Below are 23,030 nucleotides of genomic sequence, written 5' to 3'. Positions count from 1 at the left end.
CACATATACACACACTCAAATCCACAGGCTGAGAGAACAAAGAAAATTGGACACACAATGGGGGAGGTCTGGAGATGACGGCCAAACTATTTATCAGAATACCTCAACAAAGACACGGAGTGAGGGAGGGGACAGAAAGAGGGAGCGACGGAAGACAGGATGGAGCGCAAAGAGAGAGAGAGAGGGGGAAGAAATCGGAAAAGATACGGGAGGACACGAGGGGAGGGAAGACATGTGGGCAAAATTGCTTTCCAGACAAAAAAGAAGCAGCGCAACAAAATAAAGTGCATAGTCTCGTGCACAAAATAAGTGTACTCACCCTGGAGTGTGCTGTCAGCAAGGGCTCATTCCTCAGGAGCGCATCGGATACACTTCAGATCTGAATCCTTACGGAGAAACAGACAGACAGAGAGAGGGAGAAATAATTTTAGTCAGCCTCTCTCTCACGGACCGGAGTAAAGGGGGGAGATGAAGGGGCTTGGGTAATGTGTGCAGTGAGGCATTCAGCGCTGTGAAAAACAAACTGTTAACTTTCTGAATGGAGGGAGGCTGCTGGGGGCATGGCGGCGCGTATATGTGTGTGTGGCGTCTGTGGGGAACGCAAGGGTTAAAATTCCTCTAATTGTTCCCAAAACTGAGGCTGGTGCACCTCGCATGTGTACGGCAGCTTCAGAGAGTGTTTCAGCAATGATGCTACACTTTCAGATGTCTCAGTGATGTTAAATTGATGCACTAATGCAATAGGATCTTTTTGCTTCACTTTTGTTTTGTGAAATCACATATGAAATTAAAAATTCAGAAGGGTAGTGGGTGGTGGTTGAATTAAGATACAGTTGAAGCCAGAATTATTAGCCCTCGTGAATTATTAGCCCCCATGTACAGTTGAAGTCAGAATTATTAGCCCCCCTGAATTATTCGCCCGCCTGTTTAATTTTTCCCCCAATTTCTGTTTAACGAAGAGATTTTTTTCAATCCACTTCTAAACATAATAGTTTTAATAACTCATCTCTAATAACTGATTTATTTTATCTTTGCCATGATGACAGTAAATAATATTTGATTAGATATTTTTCAAGACACTTCTATACAGCCTAAAGTGACATTTAAAGGCTTAACTGGGTTAATTAGGTTAACTAGGCAGGTTAGGGTAATTAGGCAAGTTATTGTATAACAGTGGTTTGTTCTGTAGACTATCAAAAAATTTAGCTTAAAGGGGCTAATAATTTTGACCGTAAAATGGTTTTTAAAAAAATTTAAAACTGATTTTATTCTAGCCAAAATAAAACAAATAAGACTTTTTCCAGAAGAAAAAATATTATCAGACATACTGTGAAAATTTCCTTGCTCTGTTAAACATCATTTAGGAAATATAAAAAAAAAATCTAAGGGGGCTAATAATTCTGACTTCAGCTGTATATTTATTTCCCTAATATCTGTTTAACAGAGCAAGGAAGTTTTTACATATCTAAACATAAAAGTTATAGTATCATTTCTGATAACTGATTTATTTAATCTTTGCCATGTAGGGATGTAGAAAATCACATGAAAACCTCTTATATTTTAAAGAGTTATTTAATCGCTGCTCAGTAACTAATAAATACAACACAAAATAGCAATAAAAAACATTATAATCCATTTGTCTTTGGACTTAGAACTAAGTGAAAAACATTTTTTGGCATTTAAACATAAGTATTAATTTTACACTGAAAATAAATGACAGAACAAAAATAAATAAATAAATAAATAGATAAATAAATAAATAAATAAATAGATAAATAAACAGATAGATAGATAAATAAATAAATAAAGAAAGAAAGAAATAAAGAAATAAATAAATAAAGAAATAAATAGATAAATAAATAAATAGATAAAGAAAGAAATAAATAAATAAATAAATACATAAATAAATAGATAAATAAAGAAGGAAATAAAGAAATAAATAGATAAATAGATACATAAATATATAGATAAATAAAGAAATAAATAAAGAAATAAATAGATACATAAATAAATAAATAAATAAATAAATAAATAAATAAATAACCAAATAAATAAATAAATAAATAAATAAAAATTGTCTAATGTAAATTTAAGCATCATATTAGTTAAATATTTCCCTTTTCCATAGAACAAATATAGTCAAAGACTGCTGAATCTTTGTCTGAAAGGCACTAATATGCATGCAAACCACATGCCTCCAATGGAAATAACGAACTTGTGCGCGTAAAATATGGAATATGTGAATAACCCTTAGTTAAAAACCTCCCCAGCTACAAGCTCGGAACTTTAAACTAGTGCACAGTCGGCATAACTTCAAGTTGCAGCAGTTTTGTTCTATGCAGAAACACGGTGTTGAGAAGCCTTTACGATTTATTAACCGTGACAAATTAAATCGCAATAAATAGTGAAATCCTCAGGCTGTTGATGTTGCCATCCACTCTGCAGATCTCTCACACGCCCCCATACTGAATGTAACCCCAAACCATGATTTTTCCTTCACCAAACTTGACTGATTTCTGTGAGAATCTTGGCTCCATACTGGTTCCAGTAGGACTTCTGCAGTATTTGTGATGATTGGGATGCAGCTCAGCAGATGATTCATCAGAAAAATCCACCTTCTGCCACTTTTCCAACTAGAAGTCAAGTTATTATTTGTTGCTCTTGCGACTGGGATCGACGACAAGACTTTAGTCAGGTAGTGTAAGGTCACAAATGACAAGTGACTGTAAGGTCTGTACAGTTCATTCCATAGGTTGTAACTTGACCTGTTGCCCAAGTCAAATGAAACTCTATAACTTTGTCTAAATATTTTAATTACAACCCACTGTATGTCTCTCTATCTCAGACTTCCTTTCATATCTAATCTGACTCAGCTCCAGTTTTATCACTCAAAAAACATAACACAATTTTGGAGAATTGTTCAGTTTATTAAGTATACATGTTCCTTTAATTACTGTAAATACCACTTGGGTTGCTATTTTATTTTTATGCAGTGACATTCAGGCATTTTAAGTATAACCTGAGTGTCCAAATACTTTTCGTGCCAACTGTATATTCAGCATGAGACCTTATGCTTACTTATTAGCTGAGAACAGCACTTTGAGAAGCAGCAGTCTAGTTTCTGTGGCAACAACACCCCTCCCCCGACGCCATCCCATAATACAGCTGTAATTTTCTTTTCAATCAATTCAAATTTGACATTTCACAGTGAGAATAGGTGAAAGGAGATCAAGAAACATGTTCAGTCCCCTCTGTCATTATTGGGTTTTCCTCCATCTCCAGGCCCCCGGCGCACACAAAAACACAAAACGCAACGGGGCGGTTGATTTCGAGTTCAACTTTTTGTAGCACTTTCTCTTCAGATCAATCAATTCACTCACTCATTCATCCATTCATTTGTGGCTCCATTCAACCAAGTTGCTTAATTCAGCAGAGCAAAATGAGATATTCATTCATTTATTCTCTCAGAGTGAGATTTTCTGCATGATGGGGGTTTATGAGACTCAAAAGATCGACACTAGTAGAAATGTTGCTTGTGTTGTTAAGCAAAAAGCTTAAAACTTATGATACAACACATTCAGATTGACTACAACACATTCAGATTGACTTAAAACATATTAATTGTAATAGTAAATCATCATGCTTTAAAAAATCTACTCAACTGGCTTTCTCAATGTCTTGTTTTTTTTTTTTGTTGTTGTTAAACCATCTCCGAATTACCAAGAACTAGCCTGAAATTGCTATTAAGCTTCTAAAATAGCACAGATCAGATTTACTGACCTGTTTCAACAGCAAGAAAAGCTGATTTGTTTTAATTAACCACAACGTTAACTAGTTTACAATATCCACCCAACAATTTTGTGTTTAAAAGACATCTAAAGGATGACCAAACAAAGACATCTTTGCTAAAACAAGGCAACATTTAGGCTGTCATGCAATGAAAATGTAGGTGACATCTAATAATAGTTCAAATATCACCTAGTCATCAAATATGGCGCATTGGAAATATGGCCCATATGGCCAATGGAAATTTATGCATCAGCCTACAATAAAATACATTGCTCCAGGTTCATTTCACAGCACGTTTCAGATGATAAATCCACTAGATGGCGCTGTCTTCATTTTTGCGAATCTGAAATATGTTCCTAAGGGTTATTTTTACTGTAAGCTTTAGAGAAGGCAGAGCTTGTTGTAAAGATGACCAGCAAGCCTGTTTTTTTTTTTTTTTGCTGTTAAACCATTCTCGCATTTCCACTAACTAGCACAAAACAGCCACTTAGCATCTATAATATCAGACTTACTGAACTGTCTCAAGAGTAAGAAACTTAGATTTTTTTGATTTACCCAAAACGTCAACGAGTTTTACAAGACCCACCAAACAATCTTGTGTTTAAAAGACATCTGAAGGATGACCAAACATAGACATCTTGGCTAAAACAAGGCAACATTTAGGCTGTCATGCAGTGAAAATCTAAGTGACGACTAAAAATATTCTCAAATAGACAGATTAGACCAACACAGGCTCATTGGAAATTTATGCTTCAGCCTACAATTTTCTAGAAGGTAAAATGCATTGCTTTGTGTACATTTCACTGCACATTTGTAGATGATAAATCCACTAGATGGCGCTGTCTGCATTTTTGCAAATCTGAAATATGTTCCTTAGGGTAATTTTTACTGTAAGCTTTAGAGAAGGCAGAGCTTGTTGTAAAGATGACCAGCAAACCTGTTTTTTTTATTTTATTTTTTTATTTATTTTTGCTGTTAAACCATTCTCGCATTTCCACTAACTAGCACAAAACAGCCACTTAGCATATCACCGAACTGTCTCAAGAGCAAGAAACTTTGATTTTCTTGATTTAACCAAAACGCCAACGAGTTTTACAAGACCCACCAAACAATTTTGTGTTTAAAATACATCTAAAAGATGACCAAACGTAGACATCTTGGCTAAAACAAGGCAACATTTAGGCTGTCATGCAGTTAAATAATCTAACTGACGACTAAAAATATTCTCAAAAAGACAGATTAGACCAACACAGGCTCATTGGAAATTCCTGCTTCAGCCAAAATGCTCCAGGTACATTTCACTGCACGTTTCAGATGACAAATCCACTAGATGGCACTGTCTGCATTTTTGCAAATCTGAAATGTTCATAAGGGTCATTTTTACTGTAAGCTTTAGAGAAGGCAGAGCTTGTTGTAAAGATGACCAGCAAGCCGTTTTTTTATTTTTTTTATTTTAATTTTTTTTTTTTTTTGACCAAACAAAGACATCTTGGCTAAAACAAGGCAACATTTAGGCTGTCATGCAGTGAAAAATCTAACTGACGACTAAAAATATTCTCAAAAGGACAGATTAGACCAACACAGGTCTTATTGGAAATTCATGCTTCAGCCTACAAATTTTTTGGAAAGTAAAATGCATTGCTTTGTGTACATTTCACTGCACGTGTCAGATGATAAATCCACTAGATGGCGCTGTCTGCATTTTTGCAAATCTGACATATAATACTTAGGGTCATTTTTGTTGTACATTTTAGTGAAGGCAGAGCTTGTTGTAAAAATGACCAGCAAACCGTTTTTTTTTTTTTTTTTTTTTTTTGCTGTTAAACCATCTCATTACCACTAACAAGCATAAAGCAGCCACTTAGCATCTAAAACAGATTTACTGACTGGTTTCAACAGCAAGAAACTTCAGTTTTCTTGACCACAATGCCAACAGGTTTACAAGACCCACCAAGCAATTTTGTGTTTAAAAGACATCTAAAAGATGACCAAACATAGACATCTTGGCTAAAACAAGGCAAAATGTAAGATTTTTGACATCATAATATCTTTAGAAAACAGAAATAAGACATGTAAAGATATTATTTTTGGGTGAACTATTTAACATTCTTCAAAATATCTTTTTTAGTGTTCAACAAAAAAGAAACTTAAATAGGTTTTGAACAAGTGAACTATCCATTGAATGTCGTATTTATGAAATGAAGTAGTATCAATATATCCTGACTACACTACTGTAGTCTCAAAGAAGAGGGATACTACTAAAACAAAAGAGTTGTACAATATGTTAGCATTCAGCGTGGATTTAGTCTGGTGTTAATTATTCCAGACTCCGCCCCTCATGGGTGTGTACCCTCTCCAGGGGTTCACTATGAGCATGTCATGTCTGAACACACGCCAGTACCATAAGTCATTCTGGAGATCTGCATGAAGAAACACGAAACAGATTTACCCAACATGATCTCACTGCGAAATACATGACTTATGCTGTAATCATCTCAATCCAGCACACATTTTGAGACGCTTTATTCGTTCCACTCTCTATTCCCCTCACTGATTTGACTTAATTCTTAAAAAACGTTTTTTATAAACGCATGCGTTATGCTGGATGTGTGCCATGTCCTTCTCAGCAGGCGCTGAATGTGGGTGTTTGTGATTGAGACAGATGGGGAAATGAGGTAGCAATTTTCCAGGGGAGCCAAATCAAACTCAAAATTAAAAATAAAGAGATTATTCCTGTCAAATGTGAAGTCTCGGTGTCTGAGCATGAAGTATTTAAAGGACACGAGAACAGAGGTCTATTGGTTTGGGTTATTTTAACTTATTTTCAGTGCACCTCACAGAACGGCCTGTATGTTTCTGATTTTCCCGCGGTCAATCTGATGGCAGCAATCACGAGATCAGCACAGCATGAGGTGACAGGTTTATTTAGGTTTTTTTTTAGTATTTATTTAGTCTTTTAGCAATATTTTACAACTTAAAAATGAACATTTTGTCATAAATAATTCTGTAAATGGTATTTTTTGGGTCTTTGTTTTTGAGCAAAACTTTCTAAACATTTATAAATGTACAAGAAAACAACAAGAGTTTTTTTAGGGTTTTACAAATAAATAAAATACAATTGAATAAACAAATAAAATAACATAAACAAATAAAATAAGATAAAATAAATAAAATAAACAAAAATAAAATAAGATAAAATAAAAAACAAAATAAAACAAAATAAATAAAATAAAAAATAACTAAAATTAATTAATAAAATTAAATAAAATGTAAAATAAAATAAAATAATAAAATTAATTAATTAAATTTAATTTAAAAATTCAATAATAAATAAAATAAATAAAATAGTAAAATAAATAATGAAATAAAATAAAATAAAATATTAATCAAGTAAAATAGTAAAATAAAATAATTAAATTAAATAAATAAGTAAAAAATTAAAAATAAGTAAAATAAAAAGTAAATAAAATAAAATGAACTATTTTTGTTGTTATAAAAATCCTTCATTAAAAAATATTTTAAACGTGCAAATTTTTAGTTTAATGATTAAAATATTAACTCTAAAATGATTACAGTTCAAATGAAAGTGGTTGAAATGGAGTCCATTACATAAAATATTGACTATAATTTTGAAAAAAATATATATTCCTATTTGCTAACAAAACAACTGTGAACATGCAAATATTTAGTTAAATGATTTAAATATTAACTTCGAAAAAATTACGGTTTTAATGAAAAAAGGATAAAATAAAGTGGTAACACTTTACAATAAGGTTCATTAGTTAATGCATTTACTAACATGAACTAATCATGAACAACACATGTACAGCATTTATTAATCATAATTGAACATTTACTAATGCATTATTAACATCCAAGTCCATGCTTGTTAACATTAGTTAATGCACCATGAGTTATGAACTAACAGTGAACTACTGTATTTTCATTACTAATGTTAACTAACATGAACAAATACAGTAGTAAATGTAATGTTCCTTGTTTGTTCATGTAAGTAAATGCATTAATTAACATTAACTAATGAACCTTATTGTAAAGTGTGACCAATAAAGTCTATAAAATATTGACTATAATTAAGAACAAAAAAAATCCTGTTGTAATACAATACAAAAAATGTTTCTTAAAATTGCGTAAAACAAACAAACAAAAATAGATCATCTTGACAATTAAGGCCAAACACAGATTTTGCAGTGCATTAATTTTAAAGCTCTACTACTGTATGTCAATGAATCTCTCATTTGCATCTATTTTTATTTCCCCAAATGGGTAAAAATCACAAGTTAAGCTGATGCATAAATAAAGCAGAACTCCCTTAATTCTCCCAAGCTGTGAAAGAGCAACTCCTGAGCAATAAAATAATCCTCAGAAGAGCGACCAAAACAAAAACAGGAGGTGAGAGAGAGTGATGGTGTGATTTAGAGGATCTTTCAGCTCTCAGGTGGGATTCAGTCAGGTTTGAGTTCTCTGGCAGAGCGGAAAAATCTCTCTTGAGACAGAGATGTTCACACAGTAACTACACTCTTATATGGTACCTCAGAGACGGAGAGAGGAAATAGATAAGAGAAAATAACATGAGTGAAGACTCCCTTGTCGAGCAGACAGAAAGAGTGGTTGATGTCTTCACAAGAGCATTAATAAAGCAAATTAAATCCAAATCCAAAAGCGAGAGGAACAGAAAAAGACCATAATCAATTTTGTTCTTCACTTGCACTTAGCTGTAGCTCTCAAATCCAATTAGCTCTTTTAGATATTCACTTGTTGCAATGTGATCAGTCATGTAATGCGCAAGTTGACATGCAGAAGTGACATCAAAGCTGACTCTAAAACTGAAATAAAGCATTGAAGACTTTATAAAACTTTATTTCAGCTAGCTGTTGTAGTTGAAGCAAGTCAGGATGGGTTACCAAATGATTTAACAAAAATAACATTTTTAAAAACTCTTAGGAAACAAGAGAAATGGCAGAACAAAAGTCAACAAACCAAACTGAAACACAAACAATATATAATGAGTAGCTAAATTAGACACGGATGTACATAACTGATAATTAAAGCAACGAGTAACCGTAGAAGTTACGGCAGGGCGATACAGCAAAAAAATCAAAAATCAAAAATCACGATACACTGTGGATAATTATTGAATATTTTTAAGCAAAACAATTAGGAATATTAGGATTTTATTTATTTAACCACTTTATTTTAGTTTACCAACATTACTAAGACAAATAGATTTAATAGTCAAAAACAAAACAAAAAAATACTGTCTCTTATCTCTTATAATAAAACAAACAAGAGTGTTAAAGCGACGCTTAAACTTGATAAATAAATTATTACGAAGTGTGTGCAATGGCAAAATGTACACGCTGAACAATCTGAAATCTTTTTAAGGTACAGTAGATCAACATCTGTAAGATGACAATAATAATAATACAGTAAACCTCAAACTCTGTCAACAAAACAAATTATGATAATCAAATGTGAGCGTTAAAGTAAAGGAATGAACCATCATTATTCAAATACATACTGCAACATTAAATTGTGAAGTTTCATCGTTACATTTACCACTATGCTAAAAAAATCTTTCAGATGGGGAGCTAGTGGCAGGGATGCACAAGAAAAGAAACCAAAAAGCTACTCTGGCGACATCCTTACATCCTTTTTTACTTACAATCTCCTCACTGCTGCTGGTCACAGCACTCATTTTAACGTGTGTTGTTCTGACCTGAAGTGGCGATGACAAAACCCAAACCGAGTCCGTTTATATTTTGCATCTTAAGCAGGTGAAAAGCGAGCGAGTGCATGGATTCCATCACCATCTTCATTGCACTTTGCTTTTTAATAGCACATTTTAATTAAATTATGGCTCTTCATTCCAAACTTTTTTTTTTATCGTTATTGACGTTCGGTCAATAAATACCGATTCCATTTTATCGGCCCAGCCCTAGAAAATTCTTATTCAGATTTCGTCCAATCAATCCAGTTTCGATTGCAATGTGTATAAACATATCAAACATATCCTGAGGATTCAATTAAAGGACTGGACTTGAGCTTCGACTCCTAAACCTACACTATGAGAAATGCTGGGTTCCACACAATTCTTTCATGTTGTCCCAACGCAAATTAAGTTAACTCAGAGGTGCTCAATCTCTGTCCTGGAGGGCCGCTGTTATGCAAAGTTTAGTTCCAACCCTAAACAAACACACCTAGGCTAGGTAATCAAGCTCTTAAGCCTGGTTTATACTTCTGCGTCAAGTGACCGGCGTAAACCACGGCACATGCAACGCGTGCTGTGCATTTATACTTCTGCACGCTGTTGCTCTGCATTAACACTTCTGAAACGCTAGATGGCAGTGAGGTGTTAATGTTCCTCTGTGTCAAGTTTCTTCGCTGGTGTTTTGTTTTTTCTGAACGCTTCCTAAATGTACAAGTGGCTCAAACTCGCTCATTTTGAGGCAGGAACCGGTGGACATGTAACAACTTTAACCATGAGGTAAACACAAAACTAAACTTTCCATCCGGAGCTCCTTCACGAGACTCCACACTTGCAAACAATCTCTCCATCAGGCTCGCGTGGCTCTCGGTCCCACCCAGACTCGTCAGCGCTACCAAGCTGACCAATCACAGAGCTTGCGCTACACGTCGTTGCGACGTGCAGTTAAATTTTTTGAGAGGTGCACGTCAAAGACGCCGACAGCGTAGGGCTATGCATCAACGCGTAGGCTGCGCCATAGCGCCATAGCACATAAATCAGTCTTTCTAGACATCCTTGCAGGTGTGTTGAAGCAAGTTGGAGCTAAAATCTGCAGGACACCGGCCCTCCAGAACTGAGTTTGGACACCCTTGAGTTAACTCAATCTTTTTACAAAATCTAGGTGGATTGAAAATAAAACAATTAAATTGTCCAAAAAAACTCAAGAATTGTAATGATTCAGCTCATTTTAAATAAGTATTCTGAACAAACTGAAATTAAAACAACATTATTAAAAAAACTATACAGACATTTAAAGTTAAAAAACACTAAATCCTAAAATACGAATAAAACACTTTAAAAAAGACACTAATTAAATCAATTCAAAAATCTTAAGTATTATTAAATATCTCAATGATAACAAATAATAGTGGTTTCTTAAATTTTGCACATTGTTTTAAAGAAGCCGTTATAATGGAAGTCAATGGGGCAAAAACAGCCTCAAACATAACGAAAGGGTAGTAAATTTGTCCAGAGTGAATTGTTGAAAATTTTCAAAACATTTTCCCAAAATATGTGTCAGAATAAGATTTGTCACCAACAATCATTCAATTTGCTGAAACACAGAGAAAGTTGCAGCCAAATTAAGACTCAAAATCACCTCAGAGTAGATGAAAACATCCCCAACAGCACACAAGGGTTAAAAACACAATAAGCAGTCGGTCAAAAAGGGTAAAAAAATAAATAACTAGTGCCTCCACTATGTTGACGTCGAATAAAAAACAGTTGCCCTCCCTCTAAATCAATGCAAAAAACACAAGATATAAGTGTAATCATCACACACATCCATCAAGAGCACACAGAAAAACCAGCAAAAAGTATTGCACAGTCCAAACACATGTGGTATAAGTGAACTGGGTAAACAAAATTGGCCATAGTGTGTGAGTGTGTGTGAATGAGAGAGTGTATGGGTGGAATAGTTGGCGGTTAATTCAGCTGTGGCAACCCCAGATAAATAAGGAACTACGCCTAAGGAAAATGAATGAATGAAAAAAACACATTCTGTGTGAACAGCCCCTTACTTACTAAGTGACAAATTGAAATGTCAATCCTGAAACCAGACGGAGAAAAGAGCACAAGTCCCAGCCTGACCTGTCGGACAAAACAAACACAACAGCAATTACCCACACACATAGATCATATCCCGCATCTCAGGAGGGAGTAAGCGGCCCTTCAAGGGTCCGTCAGAGCACAGGAGACTAATAGCTCTGCTGTTCTGACATTTTCTTAACCTTTAAAGCCATCAGCCAGAGCGCCATTCATCTTCCTTTGCAACGCTCTGAAAACAGACAAAACAGTGGGATGCCCCAGCAGAAAGAGTTATGGTAAAGCAATTTCGATAGGATTGAGACAAATGCGAATGAAGGTGAACAAGCGGTGAAGAGAAAGCAAAACAGAAAGCAAAAGAACGGTGCAGATATTCATTCGAAGCGATTTGTAGTACATTATTTGTAGAGACCGTCTCCCTCCTGGGTCGAGCTCAGGTTAAGTGCTTCAATCAAGAGCACTTCCATAGTTGGAGATCTCAGAAAATCTACAATTCATGTGTCGCACGACCTGGAATCGAACTTTTGGCTTTAGGAACTGGCTATTTGAATACACTGTGCTGTTGTTGCTCCCCTGTGAAAACAGATGCTGTGTTTTCCTGCCCTCGCTCATGAAATCACTCACACTAAACTCACTGTTCTAATGCGCATGTAGGAAACTTTAGGTCACATTTGAAAGGGAAAAATGGCCCTGTTCATGACTTTTGACAGGTCACTGCCTGGAAGTACTGTATGATTACAGTCTTATTTAAACTAACAGTTCCCCCAAAGTGAGCATTCAGTCATCGTTTACTCACCGTCATGCTAAAGCAAACCCTGAACAGCTCCTATATTCATTCATTTTCTTTTCGGCTTAGTTCCTTTATTAATCAGCGGAATGAACCGTCAACTTATTCAGCATATGCTTTACGCAAGAGATGCCCTTCCATCACTGGGAAACACCCATACACTCTCATTCACATTCATAAACTAAGGACAATTTAGCTTACCCAATTCCCCTATAGCGCATGTGTTTGGACTGTGAGGGAAAGCTGAGCACCTGGTGGAAACCCACACCAACATGGGGAGAACATGCAAACTCCACACAGAAAGGCTAACTGATCCAACCAAGGCTCAAACCAATGACCTTCTTGCTGTGAGGCAACAGCGCTTCCCACAGCGCCACCCGAGATCCAATATGACAAAAAAAATTCATATGACTTAATAACTAAATTGCAAGTCTTGGCGAACAATTGACTAAACTATAATCCTGCATGGACTCAATTTGCAGAGTTTGGCATCAGCTACATCAATAGTTCGCACATGTAGGAAAAAGTTTGGCCAGTCCACTTTTTGTTACTTGAAATAAATAAAAAAAAATGATCATATTTGTGTATGTATTTATATATATATATATTAATATATTTATATATATATATATATATATATATATATATATATATATATATATATATATATATATATATATATATATATATATATATATATATATGAGGGTATATATCAGGGCTCGAAATTTCGACCATTTTGGTCGCATATGCGCCCGAAAATTAATCTATGCAACCTCATAATATATTTGGGAGCATTTGTGCGACTGCATATAATGGGTGTAGTGCGACCTGTTTTGATTTTTTCTAAAAACGTGCTGAATCGCTCTTCCCTGCCGCTGTATTGATTCATATTAGCTGTCAATCACTCAAGGCATTCCGCTGTTAGATGACAGAGAAGGAGTTTTAATAACCGCGCGAAATGCAAATGGCTGAAGAGTGAAAAGCAGTTTTGCAAACCCCACCTAAAGTTGAGGCTCAGATGAGAGCGATCATGACGTGGTGAATGTTGATCCGCCAGCTGAGATCAATCGAGTCGGAGAAGGTGCCCGAATCTCGATGCGTTGCATTCACCGCATGTTCAGCGCAAAAATCCGCTAAATGTAAAATCTAATACTGTACATATCATTGCCAAAGAAGCTCACCTTTACTAAGTTTACACTGAAACTGCGGCTTATAATCAAAGAGCGGTATTGCGCCGGTGGTCACCGCGAGAATCCTGCTCTGCCTGCTCATATATTGGGCCGGCTGACTCGCCTGCTTTTCCACCAACACAGAAAAATGAAAATCAGCTCATAACGAGACTGAACATTTAAACGGACACAAACTGAAACTAAAACCTTTAAAGAGTGATAGAAGTGAGACTTTTCTTACTTTCTTTTGTCCGTTCTTTCTTGAGATGTATATTATTTTTCTATTTAGTTACTGATGACTGCTTTGCAGCTCTCAGCCTTGAATTGAATGATTTATTATAGTCTTTTGTTTGTCTTGAAGCAGAAAAATTATTTATTAAATTGACATGCATATAAAAACAAAAGTGCAAAATAAACATTTCTTACTGCAATGCTTCATTTTTTTTTATGCAAACCATCAATTTGTTTTTCAAAAAGTAACAGACTTTTTATAGCAGATTACTCACATTCAAGCACATTAAAGGCAGCATGATGATGAGAAATGTAATTTATTGTTACTATTATTGTCATTTTCATCATCATTAATATTCCATAGTTATTAGACATACATTTTGGAATTATTGCACAAATATTAAGTCATCTCAGCATTAGGTAGATAGTTTCTGGTTTTTGTTAATCCTAATTGATGTTGTTTTCAAATACAATAAATCCCTTAAAATACAATTTGCAATGGTGCTCATTTATATTTGGTGGGTGCTTCTAAATTTTTTTCTGGTGCTCCTAAATATTTGAAGTTGGGAGCAGTGCTACCAAGAAAAAAAGTACATTTCGAGCCCTGTATATATATATATATATATATATATATATATATATATATATAAAATTGGAATGTTCCTTTAAATCAGGGGTCACCAAACTTGTTCCTAAAGGGCCGGTGTACTGCAGATTTTAGCTCCAACCCTAATCAAACACACCTGAACAAGCTAATCAAGGTCTTACTAGGTATACTTAAAACACCCAGGCAGGTGTGTTGAAGCAAGTTGGAGCTAAACCCTGCAGGGACACTGGCCCTCCAGGACTGAGATTGGTGACCCCTGCTTTAAATGTTGAAAAGCAATCTCATTGGATGCTGAGGAGACAGCAACCAGTCACCTGCACCATAAGTGGTAGATGAGGTTGTAATGCAGATTGGATAGGACCTATCATTCTGTGCACCCAATAGAGTTTCATAACCAAACATTTAATAATCTAAAGTCCTCTCATGCAGCATGCTTGTCATGATTATGCCAAGTACGGTGTGTTCCTGGGATTATCAACTATGTTGATCCTGGAACATCATTTTTGCTGCGAAATGTAATCCATATCTTTTCCCTACCCCTAAACCCAACCATAACTGTATTATTCCCAAAATCAGAGAGGAATAATAGTTGGATAACAATCATGTACAAGTGCAGATAACCGTAAACCTAAACTCAACTAAACTGTAAACATATCCCTTAATTCTGATTGGCTGATTGGAATGTTATACCAGGATCAACATAGATGTTAATCCAGGAACATGTCCTACTTGGTTAAATCAGGTTGGTGCATGCTGCACAACCTGTAAGAAATCTTTTATTAGAATAATCTACACTTTATTATTGTAAGGAAACACAACTCATGTGTGGCTTCATCACTTTTAGACTAAACACAAACCACAACGTCAAAAAATGGCAAATCAGTATGGGAAAACCTACATCAGAAGTGTGAATCTCGACCACAGAGGTGAACGTTTCACTGCAATTCACACTCTGACAGCAGGTGAGGACATCTCTAAGAAATACATTAAACACATTTCAGAGTTAAACCTACAGCTCAAAAGCACTCAGCTTATTTGAATTGGTTATATCAATGGTTTTGTTGCACCCCATCATACGCTCAGTACAATGCGGCGCCAGGCATGTTGCATGTATTTTTTGCTAGTCTCATCAAGCATCATTTTCATGTCCTGCACCACGTTATTTAATCGCTCGTGAAAAATACACCCTTAGCCCCATTTACAGTAATACGTCTTAGTGTTAAAATGGCATGTTAGAACGAAAATGATCCACATTCACAATGTGTTTTACCTAGCATTTCTGAACAGCCCTCCGTCTGCTGAAAACGCACATCACGTTACCACACACACACACACACACACAGACAGAGCCACACACACAGACACACACTGTCATGCACTCCTCTGAGCTCCAGGCAGAGAGCAGTGCACGTCAGACAGTTTATCAAGGATATACCGCTGGATCGCGTCTCACTATAGTTGTTAAACGTGATATTCAGACATCTCGAAAGATCCGGGAGTCTCTATGCATTTGTAGCAAACGAGTAATAAAGCCCGCAACAAGTTATAATCTCCCGGAAATCACACGTCTTCCACCCGGTCCTCAAATAAGTCACGCACCTTTCTCACCCCCGGATCCCTTCTCGCTCTTCTGACACATCCACGCACTCTACCACCCACCCCCCATTCTCTTTTAAACTTTTATTTAATGTTTAAAATGCAAATCCAATTAGATTCACTTTAATTGGTAAATAAAGCAAGTTTGTCATATAATATATCTAGTAAAAGACAGAAAATATGACTGTACAAACTGCATTGTACATAAATCAGATGAGCATTTTCTCATTAGTCAATAATATTACTGAAATTAATTTAAAAACTGAATACATATAGATTTACACATTTACGCAAGTAAATAAACAGAACTAATGATGGGCTAAAAATCTGCGGGAAATCTGCGTAATTCTGCGTGCAGATTCTGGGTTACAAAAATGTTACACAAATGTTAAAAAAAATGAAAGCTGTGAAGAACAATGAGGAAAAACGCTGAAGTAAATTCTGATGACGACTAGCGTGACATGTTGCATAATAAAAGCAGCAGATCTTTTATTATGCCACAATCCACCTCTTCCAGTTCTTCCGTTTGTGATCGCGTGGAGAAGAAGCGCTGCAATAATTCTGCAGTTTAATAAAACACACAACATATTAAAGTCTCACTGCTGAACAGAAAATTGAAAGTTTGTGACGTTATATGCATGAACACACAGCACTAAACCTGCATGATATTGAAAAAAATCTGGCATTGCGATATTTATTTTCTCTGAGATATATATTGTGATATGAATGTAATTTCACCCAATAACTTGAATACAATTAAGCAGTCCAATTTCTTTAGCCCAATTGCGCTAAACTCTCTTGAAATGCTTGCCTTAAAAACAAATGCAAATAATAAACATTGATGCTGAAACAATGTATTGCAGCAGCCCTAGACAGCACACACTCCGTCTCACTCCATCTACTTAAAATAGCCTAATCCTCTGGATTTGAACCTACTTTCCAACATTTGAGATAATGCAAGTACACAAGTCAGCAAAATATATAACACTGTCTTAGTAGTTTTAGGATATATTCTAATTAAAAAAATCACATTGTGCCCTCAAGCCTCCATTAGTAGACATTTGTCAGGCAGGGGTGTAAAAACCTCTACACTTAACAGATGGATGGTCAGATAGAGCAAAGAAAACTGCAGTACCTTATATGAAAACACTTTCCTCTTTAAAAAGACTTGCTTGTTTGAGTAACCCAGCCTTAAAGTGCACAGACCCTCCAGGGCTAAAACACAACACACCCCACCGTCCCGGTCCAGCGGCATCAATGACCCTCTTGTGCCTGACAGAGAACGTCACTGTGCAGCCTGGGGCTTTGGGAACGGCAATATTTGCTTTAATATTTCAAACATTTAGCTTGACCCATTTCACACAAGCTTGGCAGTGTTGTGCGCCAGTCCCCTCGGGTCCCGCTGCAGCGGTTCTGTGGTTTACTACAATCCGCTTCCACAAACCACCCCTAAACAAGGCCCAATACTCAGCCCAATTCATTTATTCCTGGAAAACCCAGCGCTCCTCATCAGGTGTGGGTCTGCTCCACCCAGTTTTCCCTCATCTATCTTTTCTCCATCTTCATGACCGCATGAGATGCACTGTAAAGTGGGGAACAGTGGTACTAGTATATGAGGTTGTGTTTTCGGTCAGACCTGAGGTTTTGATCTCCGCTAGTGGTTTAGATTACTGTAAAAGGGTTAAGCTGAGGTTTCTGGGTAGATGGAAGATGGGCAGGTGAAAAGGAAATATATTAAACACTACACACACTCATTCAGCACAATTACTGCTTTGGGACCAATACTTGCTTATTAGCAGAATATTATTGAAATGTTAGCTGTTTATTAGCATTGATTTATGCTTTACTTTGCATCACCATATTTCTGTTTCCTTAACCCTGTAGGCTAGCAGCATTTACTATATGAGTAAACAGCAAATTAGATGTTTACTTGTGGCAAAGATCATGGTTAATAGTTCATGAATAAGGTGAACTGGTCACTGATCCAAAGCATGACTTTCAAAGAGTAAAAAATTAATGAATTATTTATTAAATTAATAAATTATTAATTTATTACTTTAATAAAATAAAATGATAACTAAATTAATAAAAAATGTAATAAATATGATATAATTAAAAAATATTATATATATATATATATATATATATATATATATATATATATATATATATATATATATATATATATATATATATATATATATAAAATAATTAAAACTAAACTAAAACAAAACAAAATAAAATAAAACTAATTAAAATATAACAAAATAAAACAAAAATAAAATTTTATTAAATAAAACAAAAATAACAGAATCAAACAAAACAAAACTAAATAAAAAATATTAAATTAAATTAAATTAAATTAAATTAAATTAAATTAAATTAAATTAAATTAAATTAAATTAAATTAAATTAAATTAAATTAAATTAAAATAAATTAAATTAAATTAAATTAAATTAAGGTTTAAACCTAACACTGCATTAATGTATCCTTGTTTTTTAAGCTCAACATCCCCTGGTCAACAGAAAGTCTTATATTAATTTCTTATGTTGTATATTTTCAGCAATAGCCAAAATAGCCATTGTTTGGGTTTAAATTTTATTTAATGTCAAAAAATTAACAATGTGCATTACTAAGGATAAGACAACTTTAATGGCAATTTTCTCTACATTATATTATATTATATTATATTATATTATATTATATTATATTATATTATATTATATTATATTATATTATATTATATTATATTATATTATATTATGAATAAGTTAGTTCATTCCGCTGTGGCGACCCCAGATTAATAAAGGGACTAAGCCGAAAAGAAAATGAATGAATGAATTATAATACACTATATTATATCCTATAAAACCCCAAACCAAGGGAAAGCCTATTTACTTAGAAATCTTGATTTACAAAAATGACCCTTATCACTTGGTTTTGTAGTTAAGGGTCACATTTTTTAATTAAATCAAACATATTTCCTCTTTTTTAGCCAGACATTTTTACTTGTTTTAAGCTTAAACTCCATTAAACGTTGGAATCACTGCCCGTTTTTTTTTCAATGTAATCAACAACTTGTTATTTTCAGGAGGAGCAGGGTGTAATTTGGTTCATTCCTCCCTGACTTGATTAACCTGACCTCTAACAGCGGTGAACTTGACCTTTACTGTGGCAACTTCACTTCAATCCAATCATGCACTATTTAACATCGACTATGAAGATAACCTGAATGTTACACACACAAACACTGTTCAATGTACAGAAAATAAAGCCGCTAATATATCTCAATTTATCCATTTTAAAAATATGATGAATAAAAAAAATTTCAGTCAGGTCTGTGCAAATGCTGGATGGTCTGATACTAAAGTGGTTTCCTTTTTCCGTGCACATACCTTTTTTTTATAATAGCAATTTAATGAATAATACGTACTGATTGCCCTGATCACATCTTTCATCCTTTTCTGAGGCCATGCATAATCTCTGCATTGTTCCACATGAATATTTACCCGAGCACTCATGCATAATTTTACATATGCATATGTAGGAGTCCTATTCATTGCCTTCAAATGGTATAGTGCATAAAAACATAACATAGAAAAATCACTGCTGCAATGCACTGACTATACTTACATTCATCTACAGCGAAAATGATGCTGTCTTTTGATAAAACGTCCTAAATAATCTATATCAAGATAAATTTACAAGCTCTATTTGTAAAGCATTTTAAAAGAATGTATCTTGAATGCCTTATTTAGACAAACGACCTAAAAAAAATGATTAAAATATGATGTTACAGCTCTTTTTGATGCAAAAAGTCAACAGGAACACATCATGCTCCAATAATGGCGAAAATAACCATGACAAATTCTGTATACCTGTGACCTGTAAAATATCCGCACTCTCAGAAAAAAAGGTGTACACAGTGGTACAAATAATGTTCCTTGAGGAGCAGGTTTGTACCTTTGTAAAGATTGTATCTTATATGGTACAGAAAAGACTTCTTATGATACAGTTCTGTACCTTTTAGGGTACATTTTAAATGAAGGTATACAATTGTTCCTATATAAAAGGTACAAAATAGTTGATTACCTTTTTCTTTATTACAATATCAGTGAAAATAAAAACGACAAAGTGATTTTATGATCAGAAGAAAGAAACATAAACATTACATATTAAGTTGTATAATACAATTAGAGCTGTGAACCTACACTAGTCTCGCATGGTTCGGTTCGGCTACGATTATACCATCGATTCGATTCAATTCGATAACTCGGTGCACTGACGGTGCTTTTTAGTTTTCTTAGTTTTATATTTTCTTCACAGCAGCAATTCTTGTATTAAAATGTTTGAATATACTTATATTTATGTACTATTTGTAATACAGTTTTGTAATTTAATACAAAGTCACATAGCTATATAAACTGAACTATAACACACAGTGAAATTGTGCACAGTTTATGAGTTTTAAGTCATTGGAGCGTTGTAAATACTTGCGCTCACCTCCCTCGCGACAGAGCGCATATGAGATAAATGACGTCAGTACACAATAACCGGTTATGATTATTACTGAACCGATACCGAATTGTCCGCGTCTGCATTGCGGTGTACTGAAGAAACAATTAATTTTGACACCCCTAAATACAATATTACAAAACAACTGGTAAAACATACTATAGGTATTGTAAACTAAACATTAAAGGCATTTTAAATAAATGTTTTGTAAGCATTTTTAACACTGTTAAGATACAAAGTGTCTTGTCACTGTGGTGGTACCTTTAAAGATCAGATTTGTACCTTTAATGAAGGTACAATTTAGTGTCTGCAGGTTTTAAAAACCAAAGGTACATTTTGGCTTCCCATGGTACAAATGATGTCCTTAAAGGTACAAACTGCAAAAGTACAAATTTGTTCCTTTGTCTTAAGGTGCAATTCTGTCCCATACAATGGTACTGCCCCAGTGACAAGGATTTGTACCATCTTTGGTACAACATTGCACCATTTTTTCTGAGAGTGCATTACAAACTAGTCAAGTTTGTTTTAATTTTGGTCAGTTTTATGATTATATTTATTCTTCATAATCAAAAATGTTTTTTTAAATGATAATAAATTCATAATTCTTTACAATTATTAATAATTTATTGCAGTTTCTAATAATTTAATACACTTGTTAAACTCATACAATAAAGGTTATAGGTTTTTAAAAAATTATATTTAGAACCATATGAAATAATGTCTTTGACAAAACAAATTGAATAATAATTTTTATCTGTTTCTGAGCAGAAATTTGACTTTAAATCTGTTTGTTGTCAAGTGTGAAAGTCTCAAAGGTTATAAATTCTAAGTCAAATGTTACCAAGCATATTTTGTTTCTTTATGAAAGTACCAGCATAACCAACTAAATGTTTCATTGTGCTATTGATAAAATAGCTTCCCCAGATATGAACTTTAAGAGCCCCGAGGGAAGATTTTTTAAAAGGTCTTTATGGGACACATTTCATTCATGCCTAGGGAACTTTATATACATCAAATGTAAAAGATGCTGAGACGGGTCTACCATATATCTTTTAAACAGCATTGTATAATGTTACATCGTGAATATATAATGTTTCTAACATGTACATGCATATAAACAAGGTTCCCGCTCTAAAACAAATGACATCTTTCTGAGTTTCACTGGCAAAAAAGCTGAATTTAAGTTATAATGAATAAATCAGCAGCTGTAGTTTCTTTCCAGAAATTTGCGATTCTTGTGATTGTAGAATTTTAAAGCAAAATCTAGAGGAGTTTGCGTATTGTTTTTTTTAATTGTGGCAGATATCCTTCAAACAGCATGGACACTGCTCAAAGTCCTTTTGTGCCTGTTTTACAATTTTAAATATCTTTTTTTCATAAACAACTTTAAATGCTATTTAACCCTCAAACTGACTTTTATATCTATTGACTAATTCTGTAATAGGGGTCTATGTGACCAAACACCTTAAAGATTAATTGAAGTGAGCAGATATGAAGAAGATCGAAAAGGTTGCGCAGTGGGTAGCGCTGTCGCCCAACTGCAAGAGGGTGAATGGTTCGAGTCTCGGCTGGGTCAGTTGGCATTTGTGTGGAGTTTGCATGTTCTCCAGTGCTCTGCTTTTCCCCACAGTCTAAAGACATGTGCTGTAGGTGAATTGGATAAGCTAAATTGTCCGTAGTGTATGGGCCCTATCATAAACCCGGTGCAATGTGGCGCAAGATGCTAGGAAATTGTTGTTTGCTAGTTTCAGCTTTGAGCAAGACTCGTTTTGAGACTTCGTTATATATATATATATATATTTTTTTTTTCTGAATGAAAAGATATTTCAGAAAATCCAACATTGTATATAATAGACTGACTATTTTTAGCACTAAAACGTTTTATTAAATTTTTACCAGTTTAATTAAATTTTTACCAGTTTAAATTCACACCTCATTTCAATACAAATTCAGATTATAATTTAGAGCAGTCTGGAAAGACTGCAAGACTGTTTTTCCTCCAGTAACACTCCTGTGTCTCCGACACCAGCTCAGGACATTTCTGATTGATTCCACATAAAATAGCGGTGTGTAGGACAGCTAATGGACCGGCGGCTGCTGAATGACCATTTAAATCAAGACACTGAGTTTGGATGGCTCTCTGAAAGAACTTTAAGGTTATGAACACTTTCAGAGAGCAAGTTTCCCATGTCCTTGTCCAACTCTGCAAGGTTTGCGTTTCTCAAATTGCACACTGTCTCCACTCGGGTGAGTTGCCGATGCGAGATATGAGAGAAACAGAGAGCGAGGGCTGACAGAATGGGGTTGAAGGGTCATGTCGAGGAGACTAATTGAGCTGACAGAGGGAAGTCTCTACTTTGGTATCACATTTCAATGGTGACCTGTCAGAATCACTGAGATTCTTCACGGGCCATAAAGACACTTTCTGACAGCGCCAAATCTTTTTGGGCAAACTTTTTAGTTTAATGGCTCTCGCAGACAAAAACTTTGTTTTAAGACAAGCACTGACAATGCTATTACTA

The 23,030-nt window shown here is 34.6% G+C and overlaps 1 protein-coding gene across 1 annotated transcript in view; it reads right to left on the bottom strand.

The window, feature by feature from the left end:
• Positions 1 to 23,030, bottom strand: part of sema5bb (sema domain, seven thrombospondin repeats (type 1 and type 1-like), transmembrane domain (TM) and short cytoplasmic domain, (semaphorin) 5Bb) — a 116,614-nt gene that overhangs the window by 88,469 nt on the left and 5,115 nt on the right. The window contains exon 2 of the mRNA XM_001340262.10: positions 320 to 386. The gene's annotated coding sequence lies outside the window, so the exon portion shown is untranslated. The remainder of the gene's footprint in view (positions 1 to 319; positions 387 to 23,030) is intronic.

The sequence above is a fragment of the Danio rerio genome, chromosome 6 (genome assembly GCF_049306965.1).
Source record: "Danio rerio strain Tuebingen ecotype United States chromosome 6, GRCz12tu, whole genome shotgun sequence".
NCBI lineage: Eukaryota > Metazoa > Chordata > Actinopteri > Cypriniformes > Danionidae > Danio > Danio rerio.
This window is presented reverse-complemented; position numbering and strand designations above follow the sequence as displayed.